Source organism: Myotis nattereri (assembly GCF_964212035.1).
Source record: "Myotis nattereri genome assembly, chromosome: 13".
Taxonomy (NCBI): Eukaryota; Metazoa; Chordata; class Mammalia; order Chiroptera; family Vespertilionidae; genus Myotis; species Myotis nattereri.
The window spans coordinates 24,251,016-24,270,921 of record NC_138088.1 but is presented as its reverse complement, the minus strand read 5'-3'; the positions used below and the strand labels follow the sequence as shown (position 1 = coordinate 24,270,921).

Sequence of the window (19,906 nt, the reverse complement as noted above, 5' to 3'; positions counted from 1 at the left end):
GCTTCCTCTGGAGCCCCAAACGCTCCTGCTAGACTAGGATCCTGAACATTACCTAGCACTCAAGTTCTCTGTGTACAGGGCAGTCCCCCTTGATGTGAGCGGGGACCAAGGTCTCCACAGCTCGCAGGATCAGAGGACTGCGTGACTTTGTTCCTGAGAGGGACAGGAGCACTGACCTATCCAGTTGGATTCCAGTTTCAAGATTGAAACGAAGGAGGCAAACTGGTCAAGAAAGCCCACTTTCCATCCAAGAAATATGAATGGTGGCGGGTGAGAGAGAAGAGGGGCAAAAGGAAGAGGCAGGGGCTGAAAAGAGAAGAAAGAACAAAAGAGAGAAAAGGCTGTACACCACTGTGTGTGTGCCGTGATAGCGTTTATGTGAAACTGACTTTCTGTGTGTGACACTTACATGAAGGAATTAGAAAAGATAAAAAAAAAATATAGTACATAATCTATGGTTGCTAATGATCTTTTTGGGTGAAAAAAGCAGATTGCATATTAAGGGTATGAGTCTATTTGGGGAAAATCGAATGACTAAAGCCTTATATATATAAAAGTTTGCTTGGATGCATGTAGATGAATGAGGGTAAAGGTCTGAAAAGACACACCCCAGCCTTAATACTATGCTTTTTGGGACAAGGGGTGAGAGATGGAGTGGAGGTGGTCACAGTGGTGCTGGGGAGATGATTAGCTCTTTATCAAACTCTGTATAGTTTCGCCTCGTAAACACGTATGGACTGATTTTGTCATTTGAAAACCTCACACAGGAAAAATACAAAAAACAATCCACGCGCCATAATGCGATGCGTACTTCTCCTTCCCAGCCTAAGAGGTTTCAAACAGGCTGACAATAACTCTCAGATGGAGAGAGATTCTTCCTGAAACCAAATGAGTCATCTTGGGCTGATTCAAAGATCCTCAATTTCCTTGCTATTTTTTATGCTTAAGTTTTCCACATCAGGTTGGGTTATACCTAGTTCTCTGTCCTTAATGACTATACATAATCAAAAGGTACTTATTGATCATTTTGCTGTTTATTTCTTCAGATATAATTCTTTTGGTCCTATGATTATCTTTATTTCAATGGAAATATAATAGGCATTTCTAGGTCAGAGGCAATCATGGGAAAGACAGATAAGACCTTACGGGTAACCTAATGACACTCAAATAATTTAATTTTGAGTTCTCACCAGCCAAGCTCCTACCCACCCTCCCTCCCTCCCTACCTCCCTCCCCCCCATCCCTCTCTCCTTTTCTCAATTATTTATTAACCACTCATTAAGAGCGAGATACTGTGCTAGATCCCAGATATATAAGACTCTATCTGGAGCTCCCCTGGCCATGCCTAGGGGAGAGGCTAGGATACTCAGCTCTCTCCTTTGTGGCCTCATTAATGTCGCCTCTGCAGCCAAGACACTGAGCTCCATCCCCCTTCTTATCCTAGTCCAGCTGCTACTTCTTCCACTTCTGCCATGGAGGGCCTGTCGCTGAGGCCCACCCACTGCTCTGATTGCTCTTACTAGTTGTTTCAGAGCCTTCCATCACCAGAGTGGGTGCCATAGAGCTGGGCCCTCCCAGCACCTCTGCCCCTTTGCCTCGTCCTGCCCAGTGTGCACCTCACCCTTGAGGAGAGCAGGGGGTCTCCTCCTTCCATGCTGGAGAGTCTCTGCCTAGGTCCACAGGCCACTTTGATCCCGTCACCTCTGTCGTCCTACATACATCCAAAGCCATTTCTTTTCACTCTTAGGTTCTCAGTGTGTGTGTGTGTGTGTGTGTGTGTGTGTGTGTGTGTGTGTGTGAATTTATGTCCATGCCATTTTTTCGCTCTAGAATATTATTAGTGTGTTTTATCATCAGACTAGCTGACAGAGGCCCCCTTTGGTTTTTGGTTTGTTTTTAATCAACTGAACTTTCATTCCTTTCTCTGCATCCCAGGTCAGGAGGTGAAGCTTGAAGATTAGTGAAATTTGATATTAGAGGACATCGTTTTGCTTCTGTGATCCACCGAGTTCTCCTAAGCTGACACCATTTTATTTTCCATTTATCAGAGAATAATTGTCTGTATGCTTCCAATTCTCACTGCTAGTGGAGTTAAGAGAATAGGGAAAAATAGTTTGAGCTAAAATGTTCAGAAAAGGCTACAGGGCAGAGATGAAACTTGAGGATGGAAAGCTTTGAATTTTAGGCTACTTTAAACAACAAATATAATAACGATCAGTGACCACTATCTAATAATCCAGAGTAATTGTTCCCTCTGGAAACTCACTCTGACTAGTCCCCCAGAACTCAAATGCTGCCTTTGAGGAGGCTGCCGGCCTGGTTTTGCCTGAGAGGTTGCTTTGTGCTCTGTGTTAGGCTCCACTGCGTGGGGCAGGGTTGGTGACTCTGGAAGGGCACCAGGGAGGTAGGTGGAGAGCTTACGCTGACATTCAAATGTAGGCTACATGTCTCCGCATCCTTCCTTGTCCTCCTTCCTGTATGTTAGCTCAAGTTTGCAAATGTATTCTGAGTCTAGAAAAAGTAGAAACACTGCATATTTTCCAGTCAGAAGTGATGGGAACGATGCCTTCTATGAAATTTCAGAGACAGCATTTCTAACGGGATGGTAAAAGAGAAGGGCATCGGCATGGCGGTGGGAAGGGAGAAGGAACTAAAAGAAGCGAGGGAGGAGGAAGCAAGAATACAAACTCTTCTGGGAGAAAGTGTATATTATTTCCCTCTTTCTAGGTCTGTCATGATCATGGTCTCAGAGAGAACATCTTTCTTGGATAATGTTCTTTAATGCACTTCTTGTAGTTCTTAGAAGAAATATTATAGTCTCATCGACATTTATTCTCAAGTGAGGACTGCAGATTTGGGTCTGCATCTCAGGATCAAGCTTGGTATGCACTCACTGAGCACAGAGGTGGATGGATTATCTGCATAATCATTATTATTTATTGTTATTGTTATTATTTATCTGCATTTTTTACATTGTGATTTCTCTCTGCTAAGTTCATATCATTGAAATTGCACAATTCCACTTAAACAATTACAATGTGGTCATTGTTTCAATTTTGGGAGTATCATTTACTTGCTTGAGAATTTGTGGAAAGCTGTGTGCGTTTTCTTGAGAAAAATGTACCTATCACAGTCTACATAAGTCTTACATATAATTTCAGACACCCATAGCTCATTTATAGACTTTCAGGCTGAGATGAAAGTAGCATCGTGTCAAAGAGGGAAAGCTTCCTTCCATTTGGCTTAGAGAGAGCAGCGGCAGCAGATCGTGTGCATCAGCAATGGCAGATGCTAACACAGTGGGGAAGTAGGGCTAGTACATTGGCAGCTCTGAAGACCCAAGAGAAAACGTGGTCCAGGGACCACAAATGCTGAGGAACCTGAACCCAGGAAGTCTGGACAGACATACTAACAGTGACCCCATTTCTGCAGCCAAAAGCAAAACAAAACAAAAGACACCTGTAGCCTGTTTGTTGTCCACCAAATTTCTTTTTCACAACCTCAAGTGCATTTCTCTGACAGGTGGGGAAAGAAAGACCATGGAGGAATTTCCCTAATACTTGGGCCAGAGTAAAAAGAGAAGGAATGAGTTGTTTAAGCCCCAGTAAAACAGCCTGAGCAGAACACCTCTTGGATTGCAACCAGGACCCTTGGTATTTCCCCACATGTGGTATTGTCTAGGGTTCAGGTTTCATTCCATTAATCATTAAGAGAATCAGCTATTTCTTATATCTCACTTTTTTGTTTGTTTGTAAGATTAAGACTGTGTTTTTCATTTAATTTTATTATAAGATAAGAGTTATTAATATTCCTAAAGTAGGAATAGAACATTCCAAAAGGAAGTTGCCAACCACAAGTCAAAGAAGAGAGAAATGGAAATATTTCAGGGTCCATCTGAACATTTTTTAAGAGAGAGAGTACCCAATGGTAATATCCCTAAAAACCCCCCACCTATTTGAGCCTCTTTCCCTTTAGCATTAACTCATATAGTCAACTTCCCCTGTTCTAGATAATAGTCTTCAGGCCACATCTGGGTTGCAGTTGAATAGCTGACACAGATCGTATGGCTCACTATTTACTAAGGGCTAAAATATTTGCTCTCTGGCCCTTTACTCCAATCCCTGTTCTAAATCACCAAGCTTTCTAATATTTTGATTTTTTTATACAAGGATAAAATGTACTGATTAGGCCAGTGCAAATGTCCAGTCTGCTTAATAATTATATTTCTTCTAAGCATAAAACTATAAGTTGCTATTCTGATGGTGTACAATAGTTTCTCGGGAGCTTTGGTAGCTTGAGTAGGTAACCTTGAGTCGATTGTCTCTGGGACACTAACAACTAGTAGTAAGTTTTTGAGTGTGAAGTTGAGTTCAAGACCAAGGCCTGAGATGTATTCATCAATCCCTTGTCTCTCCCCGGTGATTCATGAGAGGGGGTGCCACCTGGCTTTCTCTGGATGACTGCTCTCTAGGAGTTGCTGACCTTGCCTTTCTCCTATAAAGGTCTAAAGCTGTATTTTCAACTTTTCAGATCCTTGCTTTGTCAGTTTAGAATAAGCTGAACAGTCTAAATTGGTATAATTGGCCCCCTCCTTTTTTGTAATTGTTCTCCTTCCTTTTTAAAATATTTAAATGTAGCCAGTGTCTTCTGTAGTCATCCAAATCAGTGCTCCATTAGAAAAATACAGTTGATGGGGGATTTTTCAAGGAGGGCTTGCAATTACTCTTCGATTCATTCAGCCCTGCATTTCTCCAAAACTGTCTCCATTGGCTTAGTGTAGAGTTGAGGACATATGTTCTTTTGATCATAATGAACTGAAGTGACTATGGGAATATTTACATGGAGCTTTTGAAATATTTATATACAAATATTAATGGCACCTAGAAGTTTACTTATTGCATTTTAAAATTTGAGCAATGTATTATTCATGGCTGTCAGAAATTCATAATGCATGAACCTCCTCTGTTGCACTCTTGCTAGTGTGTGTGTGTGTGTGTGTGTGTGTGTGTTTAGTTCTTCAATTTCATGAGATCATCCATGCGAACTGCTGTCATCCATTGTATTCATCCATTGTATAAATAAATACTTCCCAATCACATGGTCTTCTGTGAGTGGTATGACTTTTTCTGAAGAGCTCAGAATAGTTCACAGGCATGACTCCATCAGTTGCTGCAAAATTCTGGGGAATGTGTACAGGCAGATACTGTCACCTGGATTGTACCACTTGGGGGATAGAGACATAGGTCATTTGAATGGGAAACACCATGTGTATGATCTTACAGCACAGTGGGACAGAGAATGAAAGGCTGATCCCAGCACTAGATCAATCCATCAATCAGTAGGTATTGAGCGCACATTCTGGCTCAGCGTGGGACTAGCTGCTTGACAGACCATTGTATGTCTTGCTTATGTGATTTGGGAGTTCTGCATCTTGAATAAAAATATTGTCATTGAATTTTTTATGTGAAAATCAGTTGTAAATTGGGAAGGCAAAAGCAGGAAGGAATTATGAGATGAATAAGGAACATGGCAGGGAATAGAGTCAACTTTTGAAGGCAGGTATCCTCCTAATCTGATGATAACATAGATTTCTTACTTTATTCCCAGGACCATTTTCAGGGCAATGAATTAAAAAACAACAGTATTACAGTTATAAAATAAGTGATGGTGGCAGCAAAATCCTGGGTACTTAAGTATCTCTCATCCAATTAATTCTCTGGGTGATCCTCACTATCAATACCCAAGCTGTGACCACTGCTCAGCACAGTAGTGATTGAGAGGATTTTTTGGGGTGCATTTTAAATGCAGTTGGAAATTGAACAACTTGAAATCTATGCTATGTCCAATCTGCTTGATAGTTATATTTCTTCTAAGCATAAGACTATAAGTTGCCATTCTCGTGGTGTACAATAGTTTCTCGGGAGCTTTATTAGCTTGAGTAGGTAACCTTGAGTCCATTGTCACTGGGATACTAACAATGCATATACCCATCTATTTTTATAAATGGGAAACTGAGGACCAGAGACATGAAGTGACTTGGCTGAGGCACACATCTAGAGGCAGAGCTGTGAGTAGAAATCCATGGACCCCGACTCTATCCAGTTGAAGTTCTCCTTCAACTTCTTTTGAACTGTTACCCTTAGGAGAGGAAGCAGAGCAGCCAATAGTCTCCACCACCTGTTTTTAACTGGTTAATTAGCAAGCTTTGGAAAATCATCTTCTTAAAAGAAATAATGGATTTCTCTCACTCACATGGATGTCCTGAGTTTTCTTAAAGACTTTGTTTTGGTGCTTTGAGTTTGAGAGTGAGACAGAATTCCCTACAGCCAAACTCTCAAAAACAAAACAAAACAAAAACACACACAAAATTACCAACAGTCATTAACTGAAACCTGGGTCGCTGCATTAGCAGGTGACACCAACGGCTTAATGAGGTGCCCCCTGTACAGTGATCAATAGAGTTCGGGGGTGGGGTGCCATATCTCCTCCGAAACTCACCCACTTTCTAGACAAATGCAGAGGGCACGGTGGGCAGTCAAAGAGGCAGGGTGAATTAGTGTCAAGGAACATCTTTTATTCATGGGAGTCATACATCAGAGGGAAGTGAGCATGGCTTAGTTTTGTCACAGGAATAAAATAAGAAGCACTGGAAAGTTGGCACTTTGTCAAAATGCCATTTTTGAGTTGTGCAGTTCGTACTGTGCACTTCGTGTGAAAATATCTGCCTAACTTATGAATTTGTGAACTTCAGAGTGTACAGAGTGATGCGCCTTGAGATGAGAGGCATGGGTAGGCAATTTAGCATTTCTTTTTTTATGGGTGAAAAGACTGGAGGGTGAATTTTACCTTTCCTAAACAGCAAGGGTAACTGGAGGGAGGATGGCTATTTGGGGGCTGGGGATCTCCCAGCATTTAGTGAGGGACTTGTACCAGTGAACAATGGTGGAAGTCTTCCCCGCTGGCAAGCTAGAAGTTCCAGAACCATCCTCACCCCTGTCAGGTGGTGGCCTGGGTATTGGTAGAGACATTGCAGTATGTTTCTAGGAGACTCTACAGGCACAGACACTCACAGCCATGGCAGAGGGGCTCAGGGACATATGGCTCCACTCCTGATTCTACCATTCATGTTTCCACACCTGTTTCCTCATCCCTGCAACGCTAGTAATAATGCCTTTCTCGCATGGCTGCTCTGAGGAGGAAATGACATTCTAATCCACGTCAACATACCTGGCACAAAGGAGTGCTCTTCTGTGCTAAGTTCTCTCCTGTATGGAGTTGCCTATATTATTTAACTGGGGGAAGCTAGTCTTAGCCAACAGCATATCCCCATTTGTACAGAGGAACTGATGAAAGCAAGGAAAGAAAATTCTTTATTAGGTACTAGAACTACTGTTGAAATTGGGTTGTGTGTATTAAAGTACTTTTTTCCCCTTCCTTGAAAAAAATATTTTTATTGGTTTCAGAGAGGAAGGGAGAGGGAGAGAGAGATAGAAACATCTATGATGAGATAGAATCATTGATTGGCTGCCTTCTGCATACCCCACACTGGGGATTGAGCCAGCAACCCAGGCATGTGACCTGACTGGGAATCGAACCCTAACCTCCTGGTTCAGGTTGGTGCTCAACCACTGAGCCATGCTGGCTAGGCTTCCCTTCCTTTTTCAGGGCACCTCACTGAGAAATACTCCTCCTCTTCCAGGAAGTATCAGTGATGCCATGAATTCTTCAGCATATTATAATGTGAATTTTAGCCAGGCTATAAGTCACAATGTGAATCTCCACGAGGCCACGTTACAATGCATTTAGAAGAGGTTCCGTAGCAAGGATTCCACAGCCACAAGAACCATTTCTGCAGTTAAATTCTCATATCACCAACCCTGAATCCACCCATCCTGGAACTAATATGACAGGATTTGTTCCACTTGTTGACCATCAGATAAGGAATCTAACAAGCCAGACCTTTCATATGATCTTGATATAAACATATTTTATGAGATAAAATTAATGTCTTGGGCTACAAAATAAGCTTTTGATCCATTGGATCATTTTTGAAGAACCAGATTCAGATTCTGGGCTTTCCTTACAGTCAAGCCATAATAGCCCCTCTGTCACCAAGTCTAATTCCTCTATGTGTGAAGGTGCTATAGGTTCCAATAGTAACCCTGAATCTCTCCCACCATGCCTTCGAAGGGGCTGTAGGAGGCTACTACCCAGACCCCAGTGAGCTTTGTCACGTGGATCTCAGGGGTGATTCTGGTTTCCACAGGGACCTTGCATTTCAACATATTCCACAACCACACTTATCATTACAGCCAAGTGTATCAGAATCAACTTCCGAATCTTTTCTTTTTTAAAAAATATTTTATTGATTTTTTACAGAGAGGAAGGGAGAGGGATAGAGAGTTAGAAACATCGATGAGAGAGAAACATCGATCAACTGCCTCCTGCACACCCCACTGGGGATGTGCCCGCAACCAAGGCACATGCCCCTGACCGGAATCGAACCCAGGACCCTTCAGTCCGCAGGCCGACGCTCCATCCACTGAGCCAAACCGGTCAGGGCCTGAATCTTTTCCATGGCCTGGGAAGTCACAGAAAATAAGGAGTAGGTCCCTGAATGACACAGACAGAAACTTAAGTTATAATGGATGCCATGCTAAAGCTCTGCACATCCCTTTTTTTGTAGATGAAATTGTCCGCATGCCTGTTGATCCTTTCAACAGCATGCTAAGTGAGTACTACCTGACAGATCTACAAGTGTCACTCGTCCGTGATATCAGACAAAGAGAGACAAGTAAAGTTGCTGATCAGAACTGTCATAAGAGCAAACTGGACATAATTTTGAATCCAGAAGATGCTGTATGTAATTTTCAAGCAAAGAAAGAAACTCTCAAGGGCGAGCGAGCCCAGTGTAACAGTCCTATTAACATAATGAAACAGAAACTGCGTGACCTTTATCAGGGTATTTTTAGTAGGTTAAATGATGAAAGTAGGCCAGTCAATCCAAACCAATATGCTCTTCAATGCAGCTATAACAGGAGTGTTTTGATTGTACCCAGGGAACTGGTGACTGCAGGGCACAAAAAGGAAACCCAAAAGGGAAAGAGAAAAAGTGAGAGAAGAAATTGAAAATGGATTGATTCCATTAATATGTATAAAGTAGTAATGTTCAGATGATATATGGACCACAAACCATTGAAACGGCTTCAAGGTTTAGCTCAGGTGCTACGTATCTTTTAAGTACTACTACCTGAGTTACTCAGTTAAGGCTGCTATGAAACTTACATGGTCAAGTGTAGGACTTCAAGATCAGACCTGTGGGGAAGCTGGGGAAAGCCACAACTTCCCAAGTCCTCCTGAATTATATGCACAGTTCATACATATGTACAGAATGTGTGACATGAAAACTTGATATGACCATCCAGACACTTTGGTAAGTAAGGTGGTTACTTTAAAGATAGTAAACACTGGATGTAATTGTTCTAAAATGTATTTCAGTTTTTGACTTGAAATGCAAAGTAGCCTTAACATTCTCATTTAGTTTGTTAGCACTGAAATATATGAAATTTTCAAAACCTATTTTAAATTCTTATGAATACCTAAATTATAACTCTCTGTGGAAATAAATTTTATACTTGAATTATTAAAAACTTAACTTTTCCCTGATATACAGAAATTCTAAGCAAATTGAATATTTTTCCTCCAAAATACCCACATTCAGAAATACAGGTAAATATCTAACAAATAGGTCAACATGTTAGACTCAATCCAAATTAAAGCCAATATAGTCTATTAAACTGATAAGGGAAATTCCAACTTGGATTTAATAGAATACTATAGGAAATTAAAAAATTATAAGTGGCCAAGCTCTAAACCATGGTGTAAAAACGAAAACTGAAGCTTTTAAAAATAGTACATTAGGCTTTACTGGCTGAGAAGAAAGATCTCTGTAATATCGGGTAGGAGAGAGAACAGAGCTAGCTACCTGTATATTAAGAAACAGAACTCCCAGACAAGTAAGGCAGCCTGAAGGGATAGTCTCCTTTATAACATCGATGTCTCACCAAAGAACTTGCATAGCTTCATGTGAAAACATTGCAGGCCATACCTGAGCACAAACCAACAATAGGGGAAGAGTCAATAGATGAGCATAGACTACAACCAAAGAACTGGAAATACTGAAACCACATGAAACAGGAAAGTATCAAGCAAGTGGACTTGAGAATGAATTAAGTCATTAATCCTAAAATAATGGCATTGAAATGCAAATGATTGAACATCAATACCGTTAGTCTAAGGTTTAATTTCAAAATGAGGTTGTCAGATATTTCAACCATAAGAATCATTTGCCTAACAAGTCAAAGTATTATCTTGGGTTGTAAAAATGCAGTGCTTTATAAGAGAGATTTTTATAATAAACTTTTTCTCCATTTTAAATTGGTCCTAGGTATTTCTTTTAAGCTCTAGTTTTTGCCACAGTAATGCTTCTAGATACAAGCATCTTCTGATCAGTTTTATACAATTATCACTTTACGTGTTGACAGGGTGGCTCTGCAAAGGAGTAGTCCCTCAATGTCTCAACCTTTGGTATTTAGATTACAGTTCAGGGCACTTTGCCACGGAAATTATTTCAAGTCTACAATAAAAATTCTACAGTACCAATTTACTTGTAGGCTTCAAAACCATTAGTAGCCTTATTACTCAATTATTGTCTAATTGTCAGACTCCCCCAAATCCCTGGACCACAATGAAATATAGGCAGACATCAAATTGGCAAGGAAAAAAAGGCACATAGTGGAGCACTGGGACTCAAAGCATTCACAGTAACAAACTTAAAGCTGTAAACTGAGTCTGGAAGGTATTTTGGTGCATTGTAGCCAAAGGTCAATGAATTTAACTTCTAATTTCCTGACACCACCACACACAACAAAAATCACACTGATTCAGGGTGGGTAAATCTAAGCTGCTTACTCAACCATCATTGATAACCCACTTGTAGCAGTGGAAAGATTTTAGTCTCAACTCCCTATTTAGGTTAAGGAACTGATATACAAAGGTTGACTAAACTGTTTTACTAGTTCAGTTGTCTTAACATGCAAGTTATTGTGGAGTGGAGGATAATGTTATGAGAAAAAGGAATCCGGTCTAGTCAGCTTCAGACTTTGGGAACTGATCATTTTTAAAAGGCCAAGTTATAATTGAAGCTGTATGCATTTTACTGAGTATAACTATTGAACCAAGCTCTTCACTTCTCTGAACCATTCCTTATTTAGTAGCTAAACCAGACCAGTTAATTTTAACATAGATAAGCAGTTAAGGCTTGGTGAACTGAGAAACAATCCCATGAAAACAAGGTTTGTGCAAAATGTGTTCCCAATTATTTGGTATGAGGTTAAAAACAAACCTCAAGGGGACCATAAGATCTAGACTTTTGCCTGGCTGGTATGTCTTAGTGGTTGAGTGCCTATTCAGGAACCAGGAGATCATGGTTTGATTCCAGGCCAGGGCATATGCCTGGGTTGTGGGCTTGATCCCCAGTAGTGGGGGTGCTAGAGGTGGCTGATCGATGATTCTCTCTCTCTCCTTAACCTTTCCTCTCTCTGGAATCAATAAAAACATATTTTAAAAAAAGAACTATACCCTTAATATGAGTAATGTTTACTTTTATATTAGTTTGTAGAGTTAGCCCTTGGCCTCCTTTCAGTACATTTTCTGGCAGACATCTTTTTCTCCTTCTGAATTTACAGTGGACTGACCCAAACCTAAAATCCATTTTAAATTGGTTTGAACGTAACACTAGTGTTACCTCCCTTAACTGTAGAACTATTACTGAAATCATCCTTCCATCCTAAAACTGCATTTGTTAGAAAGTGAAATCTTGCAGACAACCTGATGCTCAGCATCTCATTCCCTTTCCGTGGCCTTCAGTAGAATGCCTTGCTGAACATCCTCACAGGTGAGATTAGATTCTTGGTCAAATGTATAAAATTTACAAATGTATGGAACCTCTGGATATTTGAGTTGTTCCCTATCAAAGCCGACCCAGGTCAGTACTGATCAATTTCCATATTGAAGCCTCAACAAGATGTGGGTCTATGATGCCTATATTGACTTAATCACTTAAAAATTTAAGAGTACGCCTTTACTTAACAGCTGGATCAGCTTTTTCACCTATTTGCTCATTTTTGAGTAATACACTTGTTCAACTAGACTTAGCAAAAATTTACTTGCAGCACTAATGGTGTGGCATTAATATTTTATGGGGAATATCAACCATCTGGGCACGTCAGTTCCATAAAGATCGATTTAAGTAAAATTAGACCAAGAATGTACATGTATTTTGGGTATTCTGATCAGTGTTCTACTTTCTGGAAAGGCACATACCTATACTTTTGAGCTGTTATAAGGAGCTGAGACATTCTTTTAAAGCCTCCCTTGGTTACGAAATTAGCTCAGTAATTCAAATATTTAGCACAAGTAGCAATTGCTAGGATCACTTTTATAGGGAAACCTGTTTAATAATTTCTTGATTATAACTTCTCTTTCAAGCTTTGGGTGTATGGATCCAAGTGGAATGTTGAGTGTCTACTACTTTTTAGGGCTTGATTAGCCAGACAAGGTTATCAGAACTCTCAGTGAAAAGGATTACAGGAGATCTTTGGGGAGAATGGCCACCTTGTCTTTAGATGGCCGTCACTGCTATTGGAGGACTGGGGTTAGAGTAACTTGCGAAGGATTCTGATTCCGAGATTGGATCTAGAAATGTATCCTTTTAATTAGCTCCATAGGTGAATCTGCTCTCAGACAAATCACAAAGAAAGTAAATAAAATTTGTGTGCGTGTTTGAATGAATGTCAAAAGAATAAAATACAATCTTTGCAGGGAATTCCTGAGAATTATTTTTCCCTTATTGTAATGTCCCACTCTGATTCTGGTGCAGGAATGCAATCTTTGAGGCAGACAAGTCTTTCCCCCGCCCCAGTTTTATTGAGGTACTAGAGGCCCAAATGCATGAAATTCATGCAAGAGTAGGCCTTCCTTCCACTGGCTTCCTTCTGGCACCCGGGACCCGGGCTTCCCTCGCAGTCCTGGCTTCATCCAGAAGGACATCTGGTCTAATTAGCATATTATGCTTTTATTATTATAGATAACTGACAAATAAAATTGTAAGATATTTAAAGTGTACATCATTATGATTTGATATACTAGTATGTATACATTATGAAAGGATTCCCCCATCTAGTCAATTAACACTCTAATCGTCTCACATATTTATCCTTCTTTGTGTGAGAGAACATTTAAGTTCAACACTAGTAGCAAATTTCAATTATACAACATAGTGTTATCAACTATAGGCATGCTATACATTAGCTTCTCAGACCTTATTCATCTTACAGCTGAAAGTTTGCATTCTATTACCAACCTCTCCCTATTCCTTTCTCCCTGCCCCCACCCAACTCCTGGCAACCACTTTTTTTACTCTGGACCTTGAGGGAATTACACTAAGTGAAATAAGTCAGAGAATGACTGTCTTTTCCAGTGATTTATCCCAGAGCCGAGGGTTTATTATTCACTTAGCAATTTCTAGGTCCCAGTAAGGAGCTTACAAGTTATTTGACAAATATGAGAAAATTGTTATTTGATAACTTTGGAAGTTTTAGTGGTAATTTGAAAGTTTAACAAAAATGAATGCAAAAGAAAACAGCAATGATAATTTTTTCAGAGATAAGCAGGCTAGTGAGACAAAAGGTAATTTGGATTTGGGTGGTTTTGGAATTTTTAAATTTTCTATAGGAGCCCTTCCCTAAATCTTCGGGACTCTGTTAATTCTGGGATTTAACCACTGCAGGGCTGGTTATTTTTCAGAAGTTCATCTAAATTCTGGGCACTAAGTTTGGCTTTTAAGGGCTTCAGCCTTTGCTATTGAAAGCTGTTGGTCATCTATGACACCTTTTTGGTGTCATTTTTTTTTCTGGACAATTTCTGCAAGGAAAATAGATTTTCAGAGAATATGATTTGAGTGTGGCAAGGATTTTGATTGGGCTTAACAATGTTGACTTAGGAAAAAACAAACAAAAGCCAAAACAAAACCTCTGAGAGGCAGGTACTGTATCTCTGAGCCATCTGTAGAACTAAGCTGAGTGAGAACAGTGTATCCAGAAATGGAAATGGCGATTAACTACTGGTCACATGATGGAAATGGAGAAAAAATGAGTCACATTATAAGATAAGGTAAGTGGAAATAGGCCAGGAGCCCATGTACAGGCCAGGAACCCAACCAGCACAGGAAGCAGCATTAGAAACAAGAGTCAAAAAGGAATCAGTATCAGAAACAAGAGTCAAGAACAGGAATTCTGGGAAATACTAGGGTTCAGCCAGCAATTTAGTAAACATCATAGTAGTTTTATACTCTAGCTCCACTACTTGCTAGCTGTGTGACTCTGATTGAGTTACTCAACCTCTCTGATCCTCAAATTTCCTAGTTATGAGTTATGTTAATTATGAAGTACATAAAAGAGCTGCTGACATAATTATTATTCATACTAGAGGTCCATTGCACAAAATTTATGCATGTGTAGGGTCACTAGACCTGGCTGGCAATCAGGGGTGATTAGGGCCTTCCAGTTGCCAGCCGGGGCCTTCCTTCTGGCAACTGGCCAGTGCCTCCCTTCCCCAGCTGCCAGCTGTCAGCTGCCAGCCGGGGCCTTCCTTCATTCTTCACCACCCCCTGGTGGTCAGCGTACGTCATAGTGAGCAATTGAACTCTTGGTCTCGTGGTTGAACTCCCAAGGGGACAATTTGCATATTAGGCTTTTATATATGTAGATAGAGACCCGGTGCACGGGTGGGGTTTGGCTGGCCCACTCTGATGGGGGCCATTGGGGCTGGGCCGGCGGGGAGGAGGGGATGTGGGTGGTTAGCCAGCCGGCCTGGCCCCCAATTGGGGTGTTGGGGGCCGATTGGGGGCTGGTCCAGTGTGGGGGGGGGTGCGCGAGTGGGGCTCAGATCAGGCCAGTTGGCTGCTACAGTGCACGTCAAAGCCATCGGTTGTTCCAGCCATTCTGGTTGTTCTGCCATTTAGTTGCTGGGCTTTTGTAGATTAGTATTGTTACTATGTGGTTCTCTGCCTCACCTAATAGGAGATTTTGACCAATTGTCCTGGGCATGTGAGTGAGGCCAGCATGAGAGGCAGATATGGATTGGCTGGTCACTCTGCCCTTGTCAGAGCTGGTTATCTCACAGGTGACTTCTGTGACCCTCAGTCAAACACTGGCAGGATTCACCACGTTTGTGAGCTGATATTACTGTGCTCCATTTGTCTTCATTTCCTCTGCATCAACAACAGCTTGATTTTCTCATTAATGGAGCATTTGCTTAGGAATTATTTTCCAGAGGAACTTAACCACTAATCCCTTTTATGATGACAAAACCACCAAGAAGCTCCCTGTATCAGCTAGGGTCTCAGCAGGCAACAGATGGCATACTCAAATTGGATAATTTATGGAGAGTTTAATAAAGGAGTTATTTAGAAAAGTGGGGCCAGTATGTAGAGAATCTATTGGGGGCATTGCAGAACCTGGGGTTAGTAACTACCACATCCTCTGCCCACCCCTAACCTTGAAAAGAGGGGCAGTGGAGAGGCTATCCCTAGATAGAGACAGTGAGAGCTCCATAACAGGGGCTGTAGTATCTGAAAGATGAAGGCCACCTATGGCAACCCTGCTGGGAAGGAGCCAAAGGAGCAGATAACCCAGCCTCATACTTTCTCCTCTCTCTGGTCAGTTTGCACTACCCACCAGCCAAACCCAGGGGAAAGCTAGAGGGCAAGGGAGCCTGATGAGTCAGACTATGCAGGTCATTGTCCGTAAATCTAGAGAGACAAATGGAAGATACTCAGCTCACCCTCTCCTAGAGGCTTTTAGCTGCCAAGTGTAGCCATGGTAAGTGTGTTTAGGTCTATTAGGTGATGGTAGTGCAAGATACTTATTTCAGAAATACATTTATTGAATCCTGAACCCCTCAAGAACTTGATGACACTGATTAAGAGTGTGACAGAACTGGATTCTACTCTGCTGTACCACCTAATATCTCTTTTTTTTTTAAAAAAAATATTTTATTGATTTTTTTACAGAGAGGAAGGGAGAGGGATAGAGAGTTAGAAACATCGATGAGAGAGAAACATTGAACAGCTGCCTCCTGCACACTCCCTACTGGGGATGTGCCTGCAACCCAGGTACATTTCCTTGACTGGAATCGAACCTGGGGCCCTTGACTCCGCAGGCCGACGCTCTATCCACTGAGCCAAACCGGTTAGGGCTCACCTAATATCTCTCATATGCTCTTGAGAAAGACACTTATCTCAGCCTCACTTTCTTCACCTGCAAAATGGGAGTAATGATACATTTATGACAGAATTGTCATAGGAGTAAGGAAATAATATAAGTGAAAATAATTTTATTTTTATTTCAAATGACTATATTACATACATATTATACAAGAATATAGAGGGATACTATGCTTTCTGCCCTTTATTATCAAAGAATATGCTCTATTATGGATGAAAAGTTATAATTCTAGTGAACAAAAAATAAGACACTGAAATCTACATGGTGTTCTGTTAAAATATGACTTTGGTTCTCACTGGGGAGCCTAAAAGTGTCATTCAAAGTGAAGATTGTTGATTAATTTATACCTATGGAAGCTTCGTATGACATCTCCAAATCTGTCTGTAAGAAAATGGCTCTAAATTGTTTATGACTTTAGAAAAATCTAACAAATGAAAAAGTGATGCTTTGGGATATATCATTCCTCATTGAAAAGCATTATTGTTTCTCAGCAACGTCAGTCTGGGGATCGTCTATATGCTCATTTCTTAAAGAAGAGGCTCTGAATGAATAGGCTGCATGAGGCTATCCTCGAGAGGCCCTCCCAGCCTGGAAAGGTACGAGCATGAATGAAAGTAAAGCCTAACAAAGAATGGCCCGGTTGCCGGGACCTTTTGAAGAGAGAACACATAGAAGGCATTTTCCCTTCTGTACTTACCCTCCTACCCTCTCCTCCATGTAGCCATCCCATAGAACTCTGTCTGCCTTTCTCCCCCAGAATGTGTCTCTGATTGCCTGTGATATCATTAAATAAAACACGTGCAGCTGGGTTTTCCAGAGAGGAGCTGCCTTCATAAAAAACACTGAAAATAAACCCAACACATGAGTCCAGAATGAGGAATTGTAAATGCTCAGAGTACGTTGAGGGGCCCCAAGGAAGGAGAAGCCAAGTAGGAGACAGTAGAGGAGCAGTTAAGTCTCTGATTGGTGAAAAGGTGGATGCTGTGGAGAAATTGGTAGGGGAATTTAACTAATTTGGCTGCTAGAGCAGAAGTAGGGCTCAGCCCAATTGCCTGGTGCCTTTAGTAAGTTGTTCAGTAGTGAAGTTCTCAACCTTTTTCCCCTTTCCACACTGCTTTGCATATTGGAAGATATTTCCACGCTCAATACATTCCCAGAGGCATAACCAGGATTTTATGCCGATTCCTTCCAAGCTGGAATACAAAGGAAAAGGTGACAAAGAGGAGAAGGAGCATATTATTACAGGGAAAACCATGAATCTGTTCTAATATATATGAATGTTAATATATAAGGGTGAATACCAAAAAATATGCTAGTTCTGTTTTCAGACTACCTCCAGACTCTAATGAGGCGTCACCACCTGTACAGCTCTCACCTTCGGCAGAGCCTTCACAGTAGCTCCCGGCTTATTGCGAGAGCATCCTAAGTAGTCTCCTTGCTGCTACTCTCATTTCTCCCTCTAGTTTACTCCTAATATAGCAGCCGGGTTGGTCCTTTGAAAGTCAAGTCACGTGACTATGTTTTATAAAACTTACATGAGCTCCCCATTTTGTCCAGAGTAAAAGCCATAATCTTACAATAATCCACCCTTTTGTTTAGTTTCACCTCCTCCTGCTCTCCCACCCACTCTCCGTGAGAGTGTCTCTTTCCTCTTCTTCAAATCTGTTAGGAATACTCTCATCTTAGGGCCTTTGCACATCTTCTACCAGATTTCTGGAGAGCTAATTCCCTTAGCTCCTTCCACTCTTTATTTAATTGTCACCTTTTCCTTCAGGCCTATCCTGACTATCCTATGTAAAATGGCAACTCATTCATCCCCAAGCCCTAATTCCTGATTCTATTCATTCTGTGTTCTCCTCCCCTGACCTCCTTAACTTGGATAATTTAACATACTGCATATTTATTATATTTATTGTATGAGTTTTACCAGGACAGGTATTTTTGCTTGTTTGGTTTATAATGTATCTTTTAAAAAATATATTTTATTGATTTTTTACAGAGAGGAAGGGAGAGGGATAGAGAGTTAGAAACATCAATGAGAGAGAGACATCAATCAGCTTCCTCCTGCACGCCCCCTACTGGGGATGTGCCCGCAACCAAGGTACATGCCCTTGCCCGGAATCGAACCTGGGATCCATAAGTCCGCAGGCTGATGCTCTATCCACTGAGCCAAACCAGTTAGTGCTATAATGTATCATAAGCACAAAGAGCAGTGCCTCGTACATGCCAAAATAGGAATTTGTATCATTGATCTAAAATAATTTGCTAATTCATCCAACAGTCATATATTAAAATATCTATTCTGTACTTGGTATTGTGCTAGGCGCTGAGGTAAAATGATGAGACAAGTCAAATATATTTGTACTCTTAGACAGCTCAGAGCCTGGTGGTGAATCAGAGACCTTAACCCAATGTCTAGAGTAGTGAGTGCTCCTACTGGCTTTTGTGCTTCTACTTGAGAAATCTGTCAATCTGATGTTTTAAATCAGGAAAGGAAACACTAGCCAAATATTACTGTTGTCAAAGCAAAAAAAAGAAAAAAAAAAGAGTCTAGTAGATATTAGTAAGGAAAGACTTTATTAAGGCGCTACTGAAATAAGAAGATGGTTAAAGCCACAGCCAAATAGATTGCAGGACAGGGGTAAGTGAGTAACGCTTTCACAGTAGAAAGGTGACTATGAAAAGAGAAAGTGTGTGTATGTGCGCACACGCACCAAAAACTGCCAGGGATGGTCTTATAACTCAGCAGTTCTCAACCGTGGGTCGCGACCCCTTTGGCGGTCGAACGACCCTTTCACAGGGGTCGCCTAAGACCATCCTGCATATCAGATATTTACATGACGATTTATAACAGTAGCAACATCACAGTTATGAAGTAGCAATGAAAATAATTTATGGTTGGGTCACAACATGAGGATCTGTATTTAAAGGGCCAGAAGGTTGAGAACTACTGTTATAACTTAACAAACTGCTCAAATATTGCAATAACAAAGAAGTCGTGGTCGGAAATGTTTGTGGTCAGGCACATGGTGGTGGGGAGTGGGCCTGAGATGGAGCCAGGAGTGAGAGTGGGTTCTGGGCCTCGCTGGGCTAGGCTAACCGGCCTGAAGTCATGCCAAGCACAGAGCTGGTTAGCCTTGTCAGTGTTCATAAGCAAAAGTTAAGGTTTAACCGTAAAGCAATTGATGGCTTATGTTTCCTTTTTTAATGTAATTATTCCCTTTGGGGTTATAGTTGCTGCTGTATTAAGAGTGATGTGTTAAGGTGATCAGAAACAGTATAAATAATAGTTTATTATGTCTGGTGACCACTAGGTTACCGACCATAGCAAAGTCCCTTTAAACAGTGTCAGTGAATGTCAAAGGTTCACTGGGTCTGCCAGGTGGTGTGTATAGTGTGATAGGAACATGAATCTTTGCTGCACCAGACAAAGGCATTCCCTAGAATTCAGCAGTGGAACTGGATTTTGGAAACCATATGGGAGTCCTTTAGCGTTTCACAATAGCTTCAGTTTTTACCACCCAGTACTGTTTTGTGCTTGTAATAAACTCCATGCTTTT

General features: G+C 41.1%; 1 pseudogene across 1 annotated transcript in view; it reads left to right on the top strand.

Annotated features, from left to right (window-relative positions):
- Nucleotides 1-19,906, top strand: part of LOC308529205 (nuclear factor erythroid 2-related factor 3-like) — a 46,850-nt pseudogene that overhangs the window by 14,290 nt on the left and 12,654 nt on the right. Inside the window, exons 2-3 of the transcript in view lie at nt 7,700-8,311; nt 8,687-8,859. The product of the transcript in view is annotated as a nuclear factor erythroid 2-related factor 3-like (transcript). The remainder of the gene's footprint in view (nt 1-7,699; nt 8,312-8,686; nt 8,860-19,906) is intronic.